This window comes from Octopus bimaculoides, chromosome 1, assembly GCF_046866305.1.
Source record: "Octopus bimaculoides isolate indiv1 chromosome 1, ASM4686630v1, whole genome shotgun sequence".
NCBI lineage: Eukaryota > Metazoa > Mollusca > Cephalopoda > Octopoda > Octopodidae > Octopus > Octopus bimaculoides.
In genome coordinates, this window is record NC_142928.1 from 74,128,776 (window position 1) to 74,145,263 (window position 16,488).

The following is a 16,488-nucleotide window of genomic DNA, read 5'->3' on the forward strand; positions in this document are numbered from 1 at the left end:
AAGTGACACATATATTTACACATCCATTCTTCTATTTGCATAATATCGAGGTCCCTTTCTTTCTTTTGTTGTCCTTCCTGTCAAATATATATATATATGTATATATATATATATATATATATATATATATATATATATATATATATATATATATATATATATATATATATATATATATATATATATATATTTATATATATATATATATATATATATATATGTATATACACACACGTCCACACACGCACACTCTCTCACACACATGTTATTCTGAAAATTAAAGTTTAGGTAGGAGACTTTAAAATGTAGTATCCAAACCTTGTTCAGTGTACGTTCCTAGTAGTGTGGCTTGAGAGCACTTCACCACATATGGCTACCATGCGTCATCCGCGGTACAGTACTTTCGTCGCAGGATCTACGTAAGAATTACTCGCTGCACGTTTAGTATGTTTTAAATAATTCATTGGGAAGACGGTGTGTACTTTAAGCTTTATTTAGGATGACGATCATTTCGGCTTGCATCTCTATTGCTCCGTAGTGGGTGGAGAACGATATAATGGAATCGAATGCACTCCACAGTGCAGAAGAAACTTCATCAGATTACATAATGTGTTGATGAGGCAGGATGTTGGATGTGTACTCAGAGATTGGTAGGTAAAGGATGTAAAGAATCAAATACAAAGAATAAATGGGAGGATCAGAATGGCCTTTGAATGAAAAAAGTTCTAAAGATTATGGAGATCTTTGATGGTTAGTCATGCGTATCGTTCGTGGCAACGTGGCTACACACAGACACGCACACACACTCATACATACATACATACATACATACATACATACATACGTACATACATGCATAAATATATATATATATATGCATGTATATATACGCACACACATTCACACACTCGTATACATACACATGCACAGATACACATATATACATTTAGATATACATATGAACTACTGTAAATGCACGCATCATACCACCATCCTGCACACACAATAGCGAAATGTACATATTGTAACACTGTAATGTATTATGCAACCTGATGAGGTTTCTTCTGCCCTGTGTGGTGCATTCGATTCCATTATATTATTTCTCACCCACTAAGGAGCAGTGCAGATACAATCCGAAACGATCGTCGTTCTAAATAAAGCTTACAGTAAAATCCGTCTTCCCTATCAATTAATATATATATATATATATATATATATATATATATATATATATATATATATATATATAAAGTAGTTGTATACTGCCAACTTAACGTGACAGTCCCAGTAAGGGAATATACTACTGCTGTTTAGCCCTAAGAAGCCAGACCGCTTCCTATTAGGCCTTGACACATTTCCTGTGCCCTTATCCCTACGAAGGGGAGACAAACTCCTCCACCCAGCCTAGCCTGCATTCAGGGACATGTTTCTGAGTCTTTGCTCGTCATCAGCTTGAAGTAGCACAGCTGGCTAGATGAAGAAATCTGTTTCATCTTCGTAAGTATATACTATTTCAGTGAAATACATTCACTGGTAACAAAAATTATATATATATATATATCACTTACTAAAGTAAGTACTTATTTTTATAACATGTATAAGAATTTTTACGGTTTGCATGTATCCGCAGGATATTTTTTGTTTCTTTTTATAATGTGTTCATTTATTTCTTATAATTTGATACGTCGATTTCATTTTGTGGAAGAGATCAATGACATTCTGAATAATGTATTCGGCAAGATTATCTATCCATATATGTACGTGTGTATATGTGTGCGTATGTGCGTGTGTATGTGTGAGAGCACTTGCATATTTCTCACATATGCCTGAGCAGTATCTGTGATGAAGTATTCTATTTATTTGTTAAGGCGGCGAGATGGCAGAAACGTTAGCACGACGGGCGAAATGTTTAGTGGTATTTCGTATGTCTTTACATTCTGAGTTCAAATGCCGCCGAGGTCGACTTTGCCTTTCATCCTTTCGGGATCGATAAATTAAGTACCAGTTACGCACTGGGTCGATGTAATCGACTTAATCCCTTTGTCTGTCTTTGTTTGTCTCTTCTATGTTTAGCCCCTTGTGGGTGATAAAGAAATAAGAAACGTTAGCACGCTGGGCAAAATGCTTAGCGGTATTTCGTTTGTCTTTTCGTTGAGTTCAATTTTCGCTGAGGTCGACTTTGCCTTCCTTTTCGGAGTGAATAAGTCCCAGTTGCGTACTGTAGTCGAACTAATCGACTGGACATTCCTCCAAAGTTTCGGGCCTTGTACCTAGAGTAGAAAAGATTCTATATATTTGCCTGCTTTTCTCATCATTCATTGTGTATGTTTATGTATATTTTCTCTCTCCTTTGTTTTTTCTTTCTCATTTTGTCCCTCTCTCCATATATATATATATATATATATATATATATATATATATAGAGAGAGAGAGAGAGAGAGAGAGAGAGAGAGAGACAGAGACAGAGAGAGAGAGAGACAGACAGAGAGAGACAGAGAGAGAATGTTAGATATGGTTTATAGGGTTACCCAGGGTTTCGCGTTCATAAGGTGCTTAGCTTTACACGCATCTCTTCAGACCTTAACGGCCGTAGCCTATAAACCTCGCTTCAAAATGGAGGGAGAAAAGGTCTCGTAGTTAGTTTTTAAATACACAAAGAAGAAAGATCAAACGCAAGAAGTGTCAGTATTTCATGTATTTCTGAAACTGTCATCTCATAAGTGTTGCTTTAAAGTGTTGCTCTGTGTTACGGTGGACCGACGTTGAATAAGGTATTAGATCAAGTAAATGTGTTAGTTGGTGTTATTCAGAAAGCTCTGCCTCGATTACGTTAGACATGTGGAAACAGTTCATCAAGCAGACCTCGTACTTCACCTCTTTAAACAGATCATATGATTCATCGTATACGTTGCAGCCCAATGTATTGCTCTAGCTGTTCAATGCAAGCGTTGCTGCCAACAACAGTAAAATTCAGCACTAAGACTTAATGACGTCGATTGCAAAAAGACATCAATGTTATTGCATAACCAAAACACATTGGCTATTACACACACACACACACACACACAGACACACACAAATCTTCTAGAATCTTTCAAAATTGTACACGGTCATTAGAATGTGATTGAGAAGGACTGGCCATTATTAATGAGGAATAATCATCTATTAATCAGTTTCCGTTAAATACCTTTTTTCTGTCGACTCAAAGCATAATCCTAGGTAAACATTTTGAAGAGTGAAGCAATGGTCATCCTTTATGAAATAAGTGTAGGACACGTTCACAAAGAGAAGTGCAAGTATTTTGTTAATGCCTCTAATGACAACCAGAAATTCTAAAAAGAAAGAAAAATTGCTGATATTCTGAAGAAATTGTCTTTTATAATCACATTATATTCTAACTGAATGGTAAACAATGCCACACAGCAAATAACACGAAACAATTGTCCCGAAGAAGCTCATGATATTGCATATATGGTTATATCCCTATCTGAAGCCTATACAAAATGCAGGATTCCAAAACAACCGCTTATAGTTTCATTCATCAATTTCGGATTTGAAAGAAAAGATCCTAACAGATTACTGTGAAAACTCTCGTCGAAATCACGCCTAGCCAAAATGCTGCTTTATCGAAATACTGCACAGTATATCCTTAATTTAGTAGTCCTAAGATTAACATTCGTAAACGGTTTTCTCGTAATCCACATATTTTATTATAAAGTAGATTTCTTGGTCTGCACCTTCCGTGTATATACACTTTTGTCAAAGGCTGTAACTAAACATATACATATATTTGCATGTATGCTTGTAGATACATGTGTGTGTGTGTGTATGTGTGTGTATACCTATGTGTATATCTATAAATATATATAATACATATATATATATATGTTTGTATGTGTGCAAGTATTTCTGCATTTACGCCTGGGAAGTAGCACATCTGCTTGTTTGTAATAGATTTCTAGATAGAGCATAGAAATCCATTCTTAAATATATGTTAATGATTGTTCTGTCTATCGTCAACACTTTCTAACGCTGAAAATATTCTGATATCAGTACGACCGCCGGTGTTTAAGTCAGTACAAAGCCTGACCTAAATATATTCTAAGTTTAAAAACTTTCTTCATTAGTTTACGTCATAGTTTTGCCTATTTTCGCTTATCTTTGTTTATTGCGTCATCATTATTATCCACTTATTATGTAATTAGAAGGATGTACCTTACATATCTTACAGTCATTACTGGTTACAGTCTTTGGATATTATTCTATTTGCCGCTTTTTGCCAAACGCTTAAGTTATGGGGACATATACAAATCCACACTAAATATCGAGTGAGAGGGGAGGAAACAGAGACGTACGCGCATGTCCACAAATGCACATGTGTATAAATATACGATAGGCTTCCACACAGTTTCCATCTTTCATATTCACTCACAAAACTTACCATAATTTAATTTTCACCCAATCCTTCATTTATTCAACTCAGTTTGGTTAAATGTTGAGCAAAACAACATCTTTTTAACCAACGAAAGGAAGAAGACATTACAAATGAGAGCTTGTTAGCCATTATGAGCAAAGCTAACGATTATAACTCACATTTTCGGAAATTATAGAAATGGAAAATGTGGATTTGATGGAAAAAAATCAGACAATGGAATTTCTATATCACTAATTAAAAATAAAAATCCGTGACATGAAAGGATTAGATATTTGCTCTCTTATTTCCTCAAGCCGGAGTAGGGTAAATCAAAGTATCTTTATTGCGATCCTTTTTTTTACTCATCATGCTTGCAGATATAGACATAATTCTACACTAGAACATTCTCTGTAACGACGCAGAAATCAAAAGAAATGGAATTTATCTATGATATCCAACAAAAACTGTCACACACGAGTGAGGAACGCCACAAATACTATATTTTATATTACGGTAATCAACAACGTAAGATTTTATCCACCCCCCAAACAAAGAAACAATGCAAGTGATATGTGTGTCTATATTTGAAGACGCATCTTTATCTATAACCATTTTACGAGAGGCAGGTGGTTGGATATTGATAATTCTCTGTTCAAAACTGTCGTTAACTATCCGAAGATGACATCCAAAGAAGGCTTGACTATTGCTCTTAAATCTAGCCTCCCAGGTTCCAGATTCCCAAAGCTTACACACTAACTACAGGAATTGCAAATATCTTCCATATGGCAAATGTCAAATATCTCAAATACCTATAACACCTGTGTCTTCGCAAAGCTTCTAATCACTGGAACGTCAGTATGAACTCTAAGCTGTTACTATCTATCTATCTATTTATCTATCTATCTATCTATCTATCTATCTATCTATCTATCTATTTAGCTAGCTAGCTATGATATTGATATTTGTGTGTCAGTCTGTCTTTATGTTTGTGTGTCCGTTTGCCTACCTGTATGTCTGTGCGTTTGTATGTATGTATGTCCGCCCTCCCTGTATTCAGAATCTGTAAAACGAGCACCCAAGATATCATAATATATACTATTCGCATCTCACAGCGGTGGTTTACATGATATTTATTTTAAGATAAAGCAGACAAAACTGTGACAAACCTGCTATGAAGATAGAATATGGAATTGGCGTATCAGGGGCAGTCTCTCTTTTACTCGTATAATTAAAAAGAGAAAAGACAAGAAATAGAGAACGGGAAACAAACAGGAAGAAGGAAACGTATAGTGTTGGCAGTCGATGGCGGTGACAGTGGTACCCAAGTTTTGATGATAAACTGGGGTATTTTTTACGCTTAAGTCTCACTTTACACTTTCTAGCCTTCCTTATCACTTCCCTCTGCTCTATCTGTCTGTCTGTCTGTCTGTCTGTCTCTGTCTCTCTCTCTCGCTCTCTCTCTCTCTCTCTCTCACTCTCTCTCGTTCTCTCTCTGTTTCCTCCTCTTCTGTCTTCCTCTCTGTTTTTGTCGTGGAACAGTGAAACTGCGATATGGATAGTCACACATGAAAATAGAGACATACATAAAGAGAGAGAGAGAGAGAGGGGGGGGGGAGAGCGCGAGAGAAAGAAGGAAGGAAGGAAAGAAAGAAGGAAAGAAAGAGAGTAAGAAAGAGTGAGGAGAGTGATAGTGTTGATGTCGATTGATTGAAAATTGAATAGACATAAACGTTTCGTAGAAAAACCCTTCTTGAGTGAATATCTAATGCAAGTTGAAGTGGATTCCATTTCGGTTGGAGTACGATGTGTCTTTCATTTCAAATTGGCTTCAATTACATAACAACGAATATTTGTAAGGATTATGCGGCATTAAGCATCGGAAGAACAGCTGATATCACTGATATGTGTCTCAGTTTAGGAAATTTTACTTAGCCAAATGCATCTGGTTCAGAACAAACAAACAGTCTTTTCTTTTCTTATGTTGTTCCGTCGTAATTCTTGAAAAACATTAGGATTTTTTATATTCACATATCAAAGTCAATATACACATGAGCGCGAGCTCGCGCCCACACACGCATGCACACACACATACACACACGGCAGCTTGAATATAATCGTATTTATTAGACAATGCAAAGTAGTCTCCAGCATATAAATTGTATGGGGTGATCACGATTTGAAGGCTGTAAAGCAAGCTCGATATAATGGAACTTTGGTCAACAACTTTGATATCACAGACTATTGGCAAAATTAGGCTAAATTCTTACCTTACTGTGTTTATATAAGTATGAACAAGCAACAAACACTTTACAAAAGCTCACCCCTGTCAAAATAATGTCAAGTAATCTAATGTCGAATTTATTTACCACTCAATGAAGCTTTACTGAATTCTTGAATATTCCATTTCTAAATCTCTCAGATAGATGAAGAGCAATGACTCCCCGGTTTGAAAACGTAAGGAAACAAAACGCTTGTGAGACATAACCAACTGGAAACGATGTTTCCTGGGGTTAAATAGCAGTAGCAATCTTCCCTTTCCTAGGACTACCACATTAAGTTGGCAACAAACTAGCACTTTTATCTTGGTGTTACTGTATAAGTTTCTCTGAGATATTTCGAAATGCAATATTTCTAATTTTGTAGATCAGTGAATTTATTTCACTTGAAATTCTGTAAGTTTTCAATGATGAATAAGCACTGACAGCTACCAAGGCAACGCCCTTTTCGTCTACGACACGGTGTTGTTTTCAATTATTACTTTCCGTATGTGAGTTCGTTTCCTGTTCTGTTATTGTGGCTTTTTGTTATGTCTGTATTGAAGATTTTATTGGGATTTGAACTGTTGTCCTGTGGAAAACTAATTTTCGACCTGCGGGGAAGAAAATTTCTGCAATCTATTTATTGAAGTTTAAATTTGTGAAAACAATTTCTGAAAATTTTTATGTTAACCAACGAAGGTATGGACACTCAACCAGCCGGTAGCTACGCTACAGCAGCAGGAAAAGGTGCAAATAGCGACGTTGTACAAGTCAAGGAAGTCAAGTTCGACGAAAGAAGACTTAAAAAAGCTGACGAGCTAATTACTAAAGAAGGAAACAGCCTGAGACTGACCCCTCCAAAAGAAATATCGGAAGAAACAGTAAAAAGAAAAGAAAAAAAAAGTCGTTTATACAACACTGTCGAACAGCAGCAAAACGGTTGAATTAGGAAGCATTGAAGAAATGGAGTGCAATCAAGGAAGTGGAGCACCTTACCAAGTACTACACCAGAAGCAAGAAGTACGGCACAGTGGAGGTACGGTTTGCGACCGAACAAGAAGCAATAAAGTGCTCCACTGTGCCATTAAGGTCGGATGAGTGGGCACTGCTGCCGACCTATTGTAGCAAACGTGTGGCCAGAATTAGGATTGGCGGAGTTCTGTGTTACCGGAAGACGTCAAACTACGAGTGGTAGTGGAGGGAAGACCTCCCATCTGCTAACACCGTGGAATATGGGGTCACATGCAAGCGAGGTGTCCCCAGAAACAAGATATGGAAGAAGAGGTAGAACAGGAGTAGCAGTAGGAGGGGGTGGAGCAAGGTGTGGTGGCGCAAGGCCAGGTAAAGGAAGTAATGGAAATAGTAGAAGCGAAACACCCAGTCAGAAAGAGAAAGAAAAAGGAGGAGGAAAATGCATTATCGCCCTCAAAAAGCCCGCAGAAAAAGAGAAAAGGCAATTTGGAGGAGATGCAGAAAGAAGGTGCAGAAGGAGCCAGAAAGAAAATTGCAGAAGAGAGAACAAATGAAAAAGAAAGCATGCAGAAAGGAAAGGAAGAAACAATGAGGAGATGGACACGCAAGTACCAGGAACATCGGGAGAGAGAGTTGAGATGGAAAGTGGAAAGAGGAGGCGAAAAGAAGGAATTTGAGGAGGATGGCGGAATATAAGAAAGAGTATAGAGATAGAGAAGAGGATTACAAAGATGAAAAATGTTATAAGAGTTAAAATAACGGGAAGTGAATATACAGAGGACGACAGGGCGGTTTTGCTGGAGAGTGACAGAGCGATAAATTGAAAGAATTGTTCGGTGAGCAGATTGAATTGACACAGGTGCGGTTTCAATGTGACGAGCTGCCACCAGTGGTGCCATTCGAAGACATTGTGCAATACTTTGTCGATGGATATAAAAGTAAGTAAAATTTCAAAATTGAAATGTGTTTAAACCCCCTCCCCCCCAATAAACTATAGGCGCAAGAGTGGCTGTGTGGTAAGTAGCATGCTTACTAACCACATGGTTTCGGGTTCAGTCCCACTGCGTGACATCTTGGGCATGTGTCTTCTACTATATCCTCGGGCCGACCAAAGCCTTGTGAGTGGATTTGGTAGACGGAAACTGAAAGAAGCCCGTCGTATATATGTATATATATATATATATTTATATGTATGTGTGTGTGTGTGTTTGTGTGTCTGTGTGTGTCCCCCTACCATCGCTTGACAACCGATGCTGGTGTGTTTACGTCCCCGTAACTTAGCGGTTCGGCAAAAAGTGACCGATAGAATAAGTACTAGGCTTACAAAGAATAAGCTCTGGGGTCGATTTGCTCGACTAAAGGCGGTGCTCCAGCATGGCCGCAGTCAAATGACTGAAACAAGTAAAAGAGTAAAACTGTACACCAACATGAATTACATAAACAGTTAATTGATACTGTTTGCGTATGGGGGCAAGTAAGACACTTCATTTTTCATTATATCACTATATTCATATCCATTCGATTTTCGTTTCATGTACCCCACTGCATTTTGCTGTCCTTGTTCGTCCCTTCTCTGTAAGAGCTATATGCTTATAATAAAGAAAAAAGCTAGCAAGGTCACGCCTACTTTTTTCTGTACGTCGTATTGCGAGATTGTCACCAACAGTTATATGATTTCGTTTCCGTGTGTTTTTCCTGTCATTGTATATTTTGTGTACCTTATCGTTCATTTGAACTGTTGTCCGTTTGGAAACAGCAATTTTTCCCCTACGGAGCTGAAAATACTGTCAAAAATTAGTTTGTTGGATTATTTTTTCTGAAAACTTATTGAACTGTTGATTTGCTCATTGCTGGGCGTTGCTTTATTAATTTTTGAAATTCTGTGACAAAATTGAAAATTTTCGTTATGGAATTCAGTATTGAATCCTTAAAAGACTTCCCTGTGATGGGAAAGGAGTGTACTATTGTAAACAAGGATACACAGGAAAAAATCAAGTCTTTCAGCCGCGGTAGGCGGGAACGAAATGGAAATCGAATTGAAAATGGAACATTTGTATAAGTTCAGGAATTTAATAAAGAAAAAAGTGGCGGCAACACTAAGCTGTTGCCGCTCCTTGAAACAGTTGCAGAAATTAATGCCCGAACAGTGGTGTATAAGGTTTATAACCTGAAAGAGAAAAAAATTATGGAGTGACTGTCGAAGCGCAGTTCCTATCGGCTAACGTAGCGAAGGAAGTGTAAACAAAAACACTAAAAAACGAAGAAATAATGCTGCTGCCCACATACTTGGGCCGCAGGACGGCTAAAATCACTATAGAAGAAATTCCTGCCAGATATGAAGTTTTTATGGGTGGTGGTAGCAGTAATATATGACGTGGAGCAGAAAGTAACCATCTTGCAAATGAAAAAGAAAGGTGCGATAAATTGGAAAGCCCAAAGACTCGAATTAGTGGTACAAGCCTCTAATGAAACTTCAGAAAATTTGCCCGATAGGATGTTTGTAGGGGAGGGGCTCTCCATGCGAGTAGCCGTAGAGGGGCATAGGTCCAGATATTTCAAATGTAGAGAGAAGGGCTACGTCCGATCTAGGTGCACAAAAAATAAAAAAGAAAATGAGGCCCCTCCCCAAAAAGCGGCAAAAGAAGTAAAAGCAGCGGAAAAACCTGAAAACACAACAGGAAAAATACAGAAAAAGTGGAAGAGAAAAAAGACATTGAGAAAAAAGATACAAGCGAAGATATGGACTTCACTACTGTAACGCATAAATGAAAGAAAGCACATGTTCCGAACTCTTCTCCCCAAACAAAAAAATCACCGAAGCATGCAGACACACATAACCAAACTCCCCAACCCAGTCCCACGGTAAAACAATTTGCCAAACCCCTCCCCAAAATACAGGGAAAAAAAGGGAAAAGTAATGGCATTCAGAGAAGAAAAAAAATGAGACATTAAACAGAATCATTAGATCACACCACAGAGCAAGAGTTTACAAAGTATCTGAAGACAATAAAACTGACATTCGATTTGCGAAAAGGAAGGAAACTTTAAACACAGAGCTTAAAGAACGCTACTCAGATGACATTAGAGACGTGAGTGTGGAAGTGGTTGAGGGCAAGTTAATTGTTAGACCAGCAACTACCTCAAGAGAAAGCCCTACGGCGACACCATCGAAAAGCCCAGCGGCCACACCAAGCAAAGAGAAAGATAAGGAGACAGACGGAGTTGCGCAGCTCCTCCCCAAATTGAAACTGTAAGTTATCCCTTTCTTTTATTTTTTCAATGATGATTAAGTTAGGGTGCATGAATGTGCGTGGCCTGGGGTCGAAATGGAAATAAACTTGTTTCTTGGACAATCTCAGGTCACATGATATAGACGTGTGCATTGTAACTGAGTCTAAGCGTTCTCGCCTTTCTTGAATGGCTACGAGAAATTTATTGCCCGTAGCCGACAAGGAAGAGGGGGCGTGGTGGTCTTATTCAGGAAGAACTTGGACTTACAGGTAAGTACTGTTTTTCTGGACCCAGAAGGTAGGCTGGTCGTGCTGTACGTAACCCACGTAATTAAGCAGTCCTTCAGGTTGGTAGCTGTCTAAGCTCCTAACGAGCGTGGGCAGTCTGGTTTTTTTCGAGACCTGGAGCACGTTCTAGTGACGTCAAAAACAATAGTTCTGCTAGGACACTTTGACACTATCTTCGATGCACGGGGGGATAGTGTTGGCTCGACTGATAGGATAGGAAATCCTGGCCTCAAGGGTCTACTAGAGAGCTATAATCTAGTAGACGGTTACAGACTGGATGAACCGAGCGTCCCACAGTGGACGTAGAGTAATAACGACGGCTCACGCAGATCTTCGATGTGTTTTGCAGGCTTGCTTTATTTTAACCCTTAATTGAGAAATGGAGAAAAACATAGTGCTTGATATAAAAAAATAAGCCATTTGGGGCGAGAAATAAAGCGGAAATTCTTCGAGTAGGCATGTGTCTTATGCGAATTCTATGATGAGCCCGAGTGACTGTGATGACCTGTAGCTGCCTCTGATATATATATATATATATATATATATACAGGGAGAGAGAGAGACTGACAAAGCTACTTTCATTATCTTCTTTACAGAATTTGTTCATGTCGTGTTAGATTTCAGTGAACTTATTTAGATAGAAACGAGTAATCGTCACTCAAATAGACATTAACTACACGGGTATTTTGGGAAAGGAATGGGAAGTGAGAAGAAACAAGGTTGTCTAAACAATAGGTTAAAAGGAGGCAGAATTGTTAGCGCTTTTTCGAAAAGAAAGAGAGGACAGTCTCTGAGAGATAGCTACAGAAACGTGAACAGGTGAAGAAAAATCTTAAGTTTCTAAATGTGGAAAAATTACATCTAAGTATTTTAGATTATTGTTAATAGTAAATAAACTTTTAAGATATAACACAAATAACTAAACAAGACACTTCTAAAGTCAATATTAAGAGAACTATTTAGATATTCAAGTTAATCAAAAAAGAATTAAACAGTTATATATGAAGGGCAACATTCTTTATTAATGAACATAATTATTAACTAAAAAAAATTAATGTCATGCCTGCTTAACAATTAGAAGCATCTAAACAATTAACTCTCATGTAACGTTCTTAAGTTAATAATTATCAAACAATTAAATCAGGAATAACATTTCTATATAACTGGAGAAAACGGGAAATTCTTCAGTTAAATAATGAGAGAATTGTTCTCTAAGGTTTAGATTTACATTGATTTATTTTTTTGTTTAGTTAATAAATAACAGAAACGGTCTTAAGTTTAGAAGATAACAGGAGGGAGAAACAGATAGGTAGAAAGGTGCATAATTATAGCTAACATAGAAATATTGAGAGAATCACAATATAGATAACACAGTACACTCTGGAAATACCGATTGAACACGGTGTCTGACGAACTGAACTTAAAACATAGATTGAAGAGAGAGCACATTCGGTGATTCACATCCTAAGCTGAGTAATGGGTATGCAAATTTTATATTAATAAATATCAATAAATAAGGAACAATCACACCGCATTGGTCTTATCAACAATGTTTTTCATTTCATCTACCGGTTACAAACCTTTTTGCTCCGTATTCCTATGCCCTAAGCTGTACTCCGTACTTCCCTGTGTAGTTAATGACCAAATAGCAGATCACACGACTAAACGTTACGCCCTTGTATACAAACCATTTCCCCACAGATCTTTACTAACTGTTGTACAGGGTGCCCACAAAGTCTCAGTACATGGGGATTAACACATACTTTAAGAAATTATTATTTTTTATATTTAATCGTTTATGTTATCATTTTATTTACTCCACGTACCCACATGGGTATTAACGCATACTTCAAGAAATTATTATTTCTTATATTTAATTGTTTATATTATGATTTTATTTACTCCATGTACCCAGATTTTGTGGACACCCTGTATAGAATAGAAGTTGCTATGTAAGAACTTCCTCCCTTTTTCCCACCGTTTCTCTTTCTCATTTTGTATCTTTTATCTTGTATCTTTTACTCGTTTTAGTTATTATAGTACAGCCATGGCGAAGCACCACCTTGAGGAATGTTAGACGAACGACTCGATCCCAGCGCTTGCTTTTTGTAAGCTAAGTACTTATTCTATCGTGGTCTTTTAATGTGCCGCTAAGTTATGGGTACGTAAACAAACTAACTCCGGTTGTCAAGCCGTGGAGGGAAACAGACACGCACAAACACAAACGTGCGTGTGTGTGTGTGTGTGTGTGTGTGTTTGTGTGTGTGTGCGTGTGTGTGTGTATGTGTGTGTGCGAGTGTGTACCAAACATTTTAGTTTGCGTTTACCAAATCCACTCAAAAGGTTTTAACCGCTCCAAGGCTATAGTAGAAGACACTTGCCTGAGGTGCCACGTGATGGAGCCGAAGCCCAGAATAATGTGGTTGGGAAGCAAACTTCTTACCACACAGCCATATACGTGTGTATGTATATATATATATATATATATATATATATATATACAGAGAGAGAGAGAGAGAGAGAGAGAGAGAGAGAGAGAGTTTCTCACTTTCCCGTGCTTGTTGTTCATACACCCGTTTTCATTTTGTTTTTCTGAAAATTTCAACTATATATATACATATACATATACATACATACACACACACACACACACACACACACAAACACACACACATATATATACACACACATATATATATATATATATATATATATATATATATATATATATATGTATGTATGTATGTATGTATGTATATGTATATATATATGTATATGTATATATATGTATGTATGTATATTCGTTTAACGAACATAACCAGTGCTGACAAGTGATAAGTGTCAGCAATGTTTGTGCAAGTGTTTTATGTCGAGTGCGACTTACACAAGCCTACGACAACTCTCACTAGCAATGCCAAAAAGCCCAGAGCCAAGTAAGGTGCAAGACATCTGGCTTAGTAGAGCAGCCGGTTTTATAGACAAGTTAGCTTTCTCCTAGAGGGATGCATTTACAAAGACCAGAGGTCCCTCATTCCCAGTTAGTTTACTGCGCCCTCGGACACGAATCCGTGTATTTCTACGTCAAAGAATGCTTGATACATTAACAATAACTAGTAAAAAAAATTTCTGAAAGTTTATTACCTATTAGAAAAAAAAAAGAAAAAACAGTTCTTTTATTTAGCAGAATGTGACTAACCTTTGTAGAAGAAGTTTGTAAAATATTTTATGTTTAGTGTCCTGTATATCTTGTGTGTAAGCGCTTTCGTTTTTCATGCTTTTAAACACACGCGTTCTGGGTTAATGCATAAAGAGGAGGTTGATTTTTGTAATGGTTTAACTACATTCGGTTTAGCTTCGGATTAAGAATTTTCATTATTTTTATGATGTATCCTTCTTTTGTCATTTCTAGTTGATCAGTTCCATCTTATATTTTGTACATGGAACATTTCTAAGAGATGAATCTTTAATGTGCTGATCATCCACGTTAGTTCAATATCTCTTTTTCCAATATAATTCTCATTGCATTCTCGGCATATGACGCAATAGAAGAGATTTTTTTGTTTTGCCATTCATGTTTGCATTCACTTTCAGCTCCTTACCATTTGGTTGTTCCTTGTTAAATTATTTCCCATATACCAAAACGAGGGTCTCCAGAGTTTATTACTTGTATTATTTCTTTCTGGCATGTGACTCTCGCTTTTGTTAGAAGACACTTGAGATTTAGAACCAACCGAGCAGAAACCTTTGTGATATCTAGTTCATTTTGCAGAATATACACAACTCTCCTACGGGATATGCTAGTAGTATTGGCTATTTGATTTAAAGTCAATCGCCTTTCATCCGTCACCATATGATTAACACGATCAATGTTTTCCTCGGTGGTGGTAGTTGTAGGACGTCCAGAAAGTGGATCATCTAAAAGACTCACACTTCCCATTCTAAATTCAGCTGCCCGCTTTTGAGCCGTTGATAAAGCTGGTGCGCCATCCCCTAATGTAGCAACCATGTCAGCATGAATGTCCTTGGGGCAAGATTTCATAGCGATAGCCTCACTCCTTCATGGTTAGCCTTTAAACTTTTCAGACCACCCTCGTATTAAAAGATACAAGATATGTATGAGTGTCTATACCCATATTCCCTCCTACCTACCTACCTACCTGCTACCTAACTCCCTCCCTCCCTTCTTCCCTCTCCCCCTCTATCCCTCCCACCCTCCCTCCCTGCCTATCTACTTACATAAATACATACATACGTACGGATGTATGTATTTGACTCTATACTGCACTTAGCATATATATATCTCTATAGATATAAATGTATTTAGGTACATGTATATACACGAACACATTCGTATATATATATATATATATATATATATATACATATATACATAGATATACACACAGACATAAGAAATATACATACATACATATATATATATATATATATATATATATACAATCAATACTCAAAACATCTAAGAATGCATATTGATCTGATAGTATATCGACATACCTATCTGACTGAGTCTGTCTCTCTGTCTGTCTGCTTGATTCTCTATCTGCTAGTTTCTTGGCATGTACCCTCTTTCTACCTGTCTGCTTATCTGCATGTCTAACGCTTTTACTCTTTTACTTGTTTCGGTTACTTGACTGTGGCCATGCTCGAGCACCGTCTTTAGTCGAACAAATCGACCCCAGAAGTTATTCTTTGTAAGCCTAGTACTTATTCTATAGGTCTCTTTTGCCGAACCGCTAGTTTAGGGGATGTAAACACACCAACATCGGTTGTCAACCGATGGTGGGGGGAAAATAGACACAATTACATACATATGCATATTTATACGACGGACTTCTTGCAGTTTCCGTCTACCAAATCCACTCAAAAGGTGTTGGTCGGCCCGAGGATATAGTAGGATACACTTGTCCAAAGTGCCACGCAGTGGGAGTGAACCCGGAACTATATGATTGGGAAGCAAGCCTTTTACTACACAGCCGCTCCTACCTATCCATCTTCCTCTCGTATCTATCATGTAATAATGTATCTATGTTTAGCTAACAACCAATCTGCTTTTATCAACTCTACATCATATATATATATATATATATATATATATATATATATATATTGGAGAACCCCTTTGGTCACCTAGAAAGTTACCCTCTGAGGCACAAAGCCGGGAAGGTCGTTTATGGAAGACCAGCAGTCACCCATGCATACCATCCTCTCCTCTCCACGCCACCGATGTTATCCAAGGGAAAGGCAAAGGGGCCGATACGGCTTGGCACGAGTGCCGTCGCAACTCCTTTCTACACCTTAGTAAACT

At 37.5% G+C, this 16,488-nt stretch overlaps 1 long non-coding RNA gene across 1 annotated transcript in view; it reads left to right on the forward strand.

Moving 5' to 3' along the window:
* The first annotated feature begins 4,215 nt into the window (after positions 1-4,215).
* Positions 4,216-16,488, forward strand: part of LOC149137586 (uncharacterized) — a 35,154-nt gene continuing 22,881 nt past the window's right edge. The window contains exons 1-2 of the long non-coding RNA XR_016241913.1: positions 4,216-10,894; positions 13,194-13,270. This is a non-coding gene — a long non-coding RNA (uncharacterized LOC149137586). The remainder of the gene's footprint in view (positions 10,895-13,193; positions 13,271-16,488) is intronic.